Source organism: Hibiscus syriacus, unplaced genomic scaffold, assembly GCF_006381635.1.
Source record: "Hibiscus syriacus cultivar Baekdansim isolate YM2019G1 unplaced genomic scaffold, ASM638163v2 tig00110129_pilon, whole genome shotgun sequence".
Taxonomy (NCBI): domain Eukaryota; kingdom Viridiplantae; phylum Streptophyta; class Magnoliopsida; order Malvales; family Malvaceae; genus Hibiscus; species Hibiscus syriacus.
Window position 1 is genome coordinate 447911 of NW_024062602.1, and position 7969 is coordinate 455879.

The following is a 7969-nucleotide window of genomic DNA, read 5'->3' on the forward strand; positions in this document are numbered from 1 at the left end:
ATGGAGGTTGCAAATTAGATAGGAAAAGCACCTCCGGTACATGTCAATTCCTAGGAAATATGTTAATTTCTTGGTTTTCAAAGAAACAAAATAGTGTTGCACTATCTACCACCGAAGCAAATATATTTCTGTAGGTAGTTGTTGTGCACAAGTTTTATGGATGAACAACAACTTTTAGACTATGAAATTGATGTGGGTACCATTCCTATCAAGTATGACAATACTAGTTCTATTTGTCTCACTAAAAATCCCATCCAACACTCTAGAACTAAGCACATTGAAATTAGACATCATTTCATTAGAGATCATTTCTCAAAAGAAGATATAGTTCTAGAATATGTAGATATTTTGCACCAAGTAGCTGATATTTTTACAAAACCTTTAGACAAAGAAAGATTTTGGGCACTTAGGAGAGAATTAGGTCTAACCAACCTACCTTGATTTAGTGTTTAAAATAATTTAGCACTTTTATGAACAAAGAAAAATGCATGCAAAATGACATATTTAATGTCCTCTATGCTATTAGTTAGGGAGAATTTGTCTTTTCATGAAAATTAATAATTTGTTCAAATTATGCTTAAGTATAGATTTGTTTGATTGAAAATAATTAATTTTCTCAATTAGGGTTGTCTATATTGGGACCGTCGACGCACCCCACGGCTCAGTGGAAACAAAATTCGATGGTCTCACCAGCGATCCAAGTACGTAAAATTGAAATTTAGAGGAAATGATACGAATAGTTACAATGGGTTCCTTGAAAAATAGAAAAGACAACAACGAGAAGTGGTGATCACGAACGGTTCGAATCGTAAGCCTCCATGAAAACACATATCGGCCTCTACTTAGTTCACCCGATTGAGAGCAAAATTTTATTTTCCCAAAATTAGTTTTGAGAAAAATGACTGAAGTGAAACGGTTGCTAGACCTTACCTCCTTTAAATATATCAATTACCCTAATATCTTAGGGTTTTTAAAAGTTATTTCGAATTAATAAATAAAAATTATTTAATTAATTCAAATTAAATATACATTAAAGACTTATAATCTGAATTACAATTTTTAATGTTTATTTGAAAACTTATTTAATTATTCCGAATTATATATCAAATAAAGAGTTGTAATCTAAAATACATTATTTTAATTCTTACTTAGTATATTCGGGATAATTAAAATCATATATATATCAAATACACATATCTTAACTCTAGATATATTTTAGTAACACACAACAAATTGTATATCTTTGCTCATTTCAATCCTAGGGTGTGACCCTATTGGTTGTTGTAACATTAGTAGTAATTATAAGAACAATTCTAATAATACATACAATAAGTGACATCTAGCAATATATCATTGTCACCTAAGTTACAAGAAATTATGATTCGACATATCATCTTCATGATTAACTCTTTTATGTATTACATCCTTTTTTTCTTTATATCTAGAATAGGCAAAAGTGATGTGATCCTGTCTAGCTTCAACTTTCTCCATGATTTGATCATACCATGGAGGTTATTCAAAGCTGGTTCTAAGGAAGTTCTTCCTTACTTTATCTTATATTTACTTTTTTATGCACTATATATTATTATGAGAATACATTTGTAGATTAGACTATACTTAAATTATCATAACATGTGCATTCATTCAATAAATGGTTTACATCATTGATTGATATTCAAGCATATAATCTATAGTTATAATAATAATATTCATTCATTATCATATGATGCATGAGTTATTATTATAACCTATAATCCACAACATTATATGATAAGTTATTTACTTTAAATACTTAGCTTATATTATGATTTCTTTTGTAGGTACCTAGGCAACCACATGATGGGAGCTAACTTAAAGCTAGAATTGGAGTCCAAGAGCTAAGGAAACTTGATTAGGACAACTCCGGGATAGCTCAAGATCATTTTGGGACAAAGTTGCCAGCTGAACCCCGAGCTCATAGCTGACTTGAGCTGGACTTTTGAGGCTGCTAGAGGTCTCATTTCAGCTGGAGAGTTTCACCATCATCACCACCATACAGAGCACTACAAATATGGTCTAGTTCAATTTTTTTGGATTCGTACCTTTTCACGAAGAGTTGCCATTCCAAGAGGTGCCTTTTCACAAGGAGCTAACCAAAGACTCATCTTCATGTACTTCATCTATGGCCAGCTCATCTTCAGCTCAAATACATATAAAGTAGCTCAAATGATGAAAGGTTACCTTCTACACATGTGACCTTTCATGACAAGTTGCTTCCCATTGAAGACCATGACACCTAGATGCATGTTAGAAGCTAAGTCACGCCTAGTTGCTGCCTATCTTCATTCCATGGACTTCAAGACATCATCATATGGTTGCAACATCACCAAAGCATTGCAAGAAGACCTATGTGCATTCAAGTAGGCTGCCATGTGCATCATTCAAGCATGTGCACTCAATGTGGCATCAAATTGGCGCCAAAACACCATGGGATGCTTCCTATTCTGCCAAAGACTCTTTCCTCTTTATTTTGGCGCCCAAATAACTTCCAAATGCATTCAAATCATCCTTAGGGCCGAACCAACACATAACCATTCGGCCAAGAGCATGTATATTCATTTAAATCATGTATTTTCATCAAAAATCATGTATTTTCAAAAGGGTTTCAACCTTGGCCGAACCATCAAGTATCTATTCGGCCTAAACCCTTTGAAAAATATAAATAGGCTATTGCATTTAATTTTTAAGTCAACCCTTTTGATAATATAAAGTCTTTGTGAGATTATTCTTTCTTCAAGTTCTTTTTAGAACAATATCGATTTAGCAAGCTTATTTCTAAGTTTGTGGCATCAACCTCTTCCATAGACACTTTGAGTTCCTAGTTCTTATAACTAGTGGGTTCAAGTCCTTTCATACCATCCCTTATTTAAGTTTATAAAGAAAAGGGTTAAACTTCTTATAGTTTTGCTTCCTCTTTGGCTTACTTAAGATACTACTTAAACCATCACCATATTCCATCACCTTCATGCCTAAATCATCACCATTCCATTCCCACATCTTCATCATTGAATTATCCTTCATTCATCAACAAGGTATATGTCCAACAACATCATTTGGAGGTTGAATTCTTCATCACTTGAAGGATACTTCTACAACACTTCCACAACCCATCTTTGATAACATTTCTATCCATTTCAATTCTTTCCATTTCCATTTCCTTTTTATTTCTTAATTATCAAATTACTTAAACAAATTCTTCTTCTTTTGTGCAGATTACTTTCAATTCAAAGTGTAGCATTTGGTGTCTCTCCTAGATCGGGAAACAATAAGGTTACTAACTTCTCAATCATTGAAGAAACTTGGTTAGCCTTACATCAAGCGGTAATCACAGCTTTGTTGGATTAACAATCAAGTGCTGCAACAAAAAGAAAAAGAAAGAAGAAAAACAAAAAGCAAAAGAAAGGACTCCTACAACAAATTTGGAGTGCAAAAGAAAGAAAAGAAAAAGAAGAGAAAAAATTCAAAGAAAAAGAAAAGTGAAGAAAGTTGCAAAGTACAAAGAAAAACACAATACAATCTGCCCAACAACAAACTAGAAAGAGGTATCCTTGTTGTTTCTTGTGAAGGAAGATAGTAAGTGTTGCAACTTGAGTTGTAAGTTATCTTCATTTTCTTATTCTTTCATCTTTTCTTATTTTCATTACTTTATCCTTTTTCTTAACCTTTTCTATCCTACCCCTATCATAACCATTTCTATACCTTAACCATTTCTTTCTAAGCCGATGCACAAACTAATAAACTTGCTCAATCTTGAGTTAGTTCTTAAAAGGACCCGCAAGAGAGAATCGAGCGGAAAAAGGCAAGCGAGAGGGTGAGATCAGAAGGGGGATAAAAAAAACCAAGAATATATCCCCGAGTGCAAACACGAGTGTGAGTGGAGTACAATCTGAAACTTCCTTTGGAGTGATCAAGTGAGGTTTTTGTGAGTGTGTTGGTAAGGTCCTTTTACACATTTCCATTCTTTATTTCACTGACAATTTTTCATCTTTTCAATGAAGTATGAACAAAAAAGAATGAATGCATTTCACACTCGTTGCCATGTAGATGGTAAAGTGTTTCTTGTAGCTATTGACGAAGGAAGTTGTGCAAATCTTGCAAGCATATACATGGTCACGAAGTTAGGACTTACACCATTCAAACATCCCAACCCATATGTTTTGTAAGGATTAAATGAAGATGAAAAGTTAGAAGTCACAAAGCACGTTGTCATCCTATTTTCAATTGGCAAATATCAAGATGAAGTTCTTTGTGATGTTTTACCAATGGATGCTGAACATATACTTTTGGGAAGACCGTGGCAATTCGACAGACGAGCAATCCATGATGGGTTAACAAACAGATTTTCTATAACCCATAATGGCAAGAAATTCACTTTGACGCCACTTTCTCCTAGTCAAGTGAATGAAGACCAGCACCATTTGAAGAAAAGAATGGAATCATTCAAAAATGTTGAAAATAATGAGAATCAAAGAGTAGAAGAAGAAAACGTTGGAATTGAAAATGATAAAGATGAATTTGGAGAAAAAGAGGAGAGTAAAGAACAAATTTTATCTAACCTTTCTTCTCCTATCCTTCCTTCTGTTTTGCAGAGAAATTTCAGAGATGTATCTTTTCAAGGTGATGATTAAAGAATCATGGCTTTTGGAGGACTAAAAGATGTGACTCTTGAAGAACAAATAGTTGTTAGTTTTGGTGATTAACTAAACATATCTATTGATTTTTCAAAGATAATGTCGTTTGAAGTTCCAAGAGAAACGTCACTTGAAGTGCCAAGAGTTGTGTCCGTTGACATTCCAAGTACACTGCAAATTATGAAAAGAATTTAGCAACCAACTCCCATTAAACATCCACCCTGGTTTGATATGTCCATTCATCTTGTCAATAGTTTTTCATTTACTTATTTTGATTCATTTTGCAGCAATTCAATTCATGTATGTGGCATTATCTTATCAATTTGTAATGACATGGATGATTCAAAAGACACAATTTGTCAAGGGAAAGAGCCAAGAGATATGAATCATAAAGGCTTAATGGACGTGACCCTTCAAGAGCATAAAATCGTGAATTTTCATGATCCAATAGACATGACTTTTGGGATGCCAATGGACATCATCATTCAAAGCAACATGTATTCAACAGACATGATTTTTAACCAACCATCAAACACCAATAGGAAGTACAATTTTCCTTTATTTGTATTCAATCGTGTTTTTACTTATGAGAGTTATCTTTCTTTTCAGGTTATGTACATTCAAAGTTCTTATTCAAAGGACATTACTTATGAAAATAATCTTTTCATAAAGATATCTGTTGCATCTATCGGATGGGAGGACACTAAGGAGAAGTCACCTTTTGATTTGAGGACAAATCGCCCAAAAGAAGGGGAGGATGATGTGATCCTGTCTAGATCCAACTTTCTCCATGATTTGATCACACCATGGAGGTTATTCAAAGCTGGTTCTAAGGGAGTTCTTTCTTACTTTATCTTATATTTACTTATTTATGCACTATATATTATTATGAGCATACATTTGCAGATTAGACTATACTTGAATTATCATAACTTGTGCATTCATTTAATAAATGGTTTACATCATTGATTGATATTCAAGCATATAATCTATAGTTATAATAACAATATTCATTCATTATCATATGATGCATGAGTTATTATTATAACCTATAATCCACATCTTTATATTATAAGTTATTTACTTTAAATACTTAGCTTATATTATGATTTCTTTTGTAGGAACCTAGGCGGCCACATGATGGGAGCTAACTTAAAGCTAGTATTGGAGTCCAAGAGCTATGGAAACTTGATTAGGACAACTCCGGCACAACTCAAGATCATTTTGGGACAAAGTTGTCAGCTGAACCCCGAGCTCATAGCTGACTTGAGATGGACTTTTGAGCTAGCTAGAGGTCTCATTTCAGCTGGAGAGTTTCACCATCACCACTACCACACAGAGCACTACAAATATGGTCTAGGTCAATTTTTGTGGATTTGTACCTTTTTGTGAAGAGTTGCCATTCCAAGAGGTGCCTTTTCACAAGGAGTTGACCAAAGACTCATCTTCATGTACTTCATCAATGGCCAGCTCATCTTCAGCTCAAACACATAGAAAGTAGCTCAAATAATGAAAGGTTACCTTCTACACATGTGACCTTTCATGACAAGTTGCTTCCCATTGAAGACTATGACACCTATATGCACGTTGGAAGGTAAGTCATGCCTAGTTACTGCCTATCTTCATTCCATGGACTTCAAGACATCATTATATGGTTGCAACCTCACCAAAGAATTGCTTGAAGACCCATGGGCATTCAAGTAGGCTGCCATGTGCATCATTCAAGCATGTGCACTCAATGTGACATCAAATTGGCGCCAAAACACCAAGGGATGCTTCCTATTCGGCCAAAGACTCTTTTCTCTTCATTTTGGAGCCCAAATAACTTGCAAATGCATTCAAATCATCCTTAGGGACGAACCAACACATAACCATTCGGCCAAGAGCATGTATCTTCATTTAAATCATGTATTTTCATCAAAAATCATGTATTTTCAAAAGGGTTTCAACCTTGGCCGAACCATCAAGTACCTATTCGGCCTAAACCCTTTGAAAACTATAAATAGGCTATTGCATTTCATTTGTAACTAAACTCTTTTGATAATATAAACTCTTTATGAGATTATTCTCTCTTCAAGTTCTTTTTAGAACTATATCGATTAAGCAAGCTTATTTCTAAGTTTGTGGCATCAACCTCTTCCATAGACACTTTGAGTTCCTAGTTCTTATAACTAGTGGGTTTAAGTCCTTTCTTACCATCCCTTATTTAAGTTTATAAAGAACATGTTTAAACTTCTTATAGTTTTGCTTCCTCTTTGGGTTACTTAAGATACTACTTAAACCATGACCATATTCCATTTCCTTCACGCCTAAATCATCACCATTCCATTCCTATATCTTCATCATTGAATTATCCTTCATTTATCAACAAGGTATACGTCTAGCAACATCATTTGGAGGTCGAATTCATCATCACTTGAAGGATACTTCTACAACACTTCTGCAGCCCATCTTTGATAAATTTTCTATCCATTTCAATCCTTTCCATTTTCATTTCCTTTTTATTTCTTAATTATCAAATTACTTAATCAAATTCTTCTTCTTCTGTGCAGATTACTTTCAATTCAAAGTGTAGCATTTGGTGTCTCTCCTAGATCGGGAAACAATAAGGTTGCCAACTTCTCCATCATTGAAGAAGCTTGGTTAGCCTTACATCAACAAGTCTTAGAATAGTCACACTTTTATAGCCCATCTATTGTTTCTTGATATTGAGAGTAGACTATAATTAACAAATAATTTGTGATATCATATATCAACTTATTCGAGCATGGCCATGCATTTCTAGTCTCACTCAATCAAGTGGCCTGTGATATATTTCTATTATGTAGGAAGGAAAAATCCTATCTTAACCATATACACCCCACTACATATATCGAGATTTATTCAATAACAGTCTTTATAGTGCAACCAGTTATGGAGCATATTTAACTGTATCAAAACATACAAAAATATATGTTGGGATGACATTGATCTCAAGTCTGAGGATCATACATATAGTCATCACCATGAGCAATGTTATGATCGTTACATAATAATTCAAGACATATGCTCATGATGGGTCAATCCAATACATTGTTCTCTAACAATATAATCATGTATCAATTCTGACATCTCTATGTCAATAACAATTCATTGTCATCAATCAATAACATGTTAGTCTTAAGCGTATTATTATTGTCCATGCCCATAATAATACTTGACTATGGATCTTTTAATAATGTTATTATATGGACTTTATTATCTTTTAGTTTATATTAAACACAGAGATATAACTGAAAATAATATTGGAATTGCCTTTA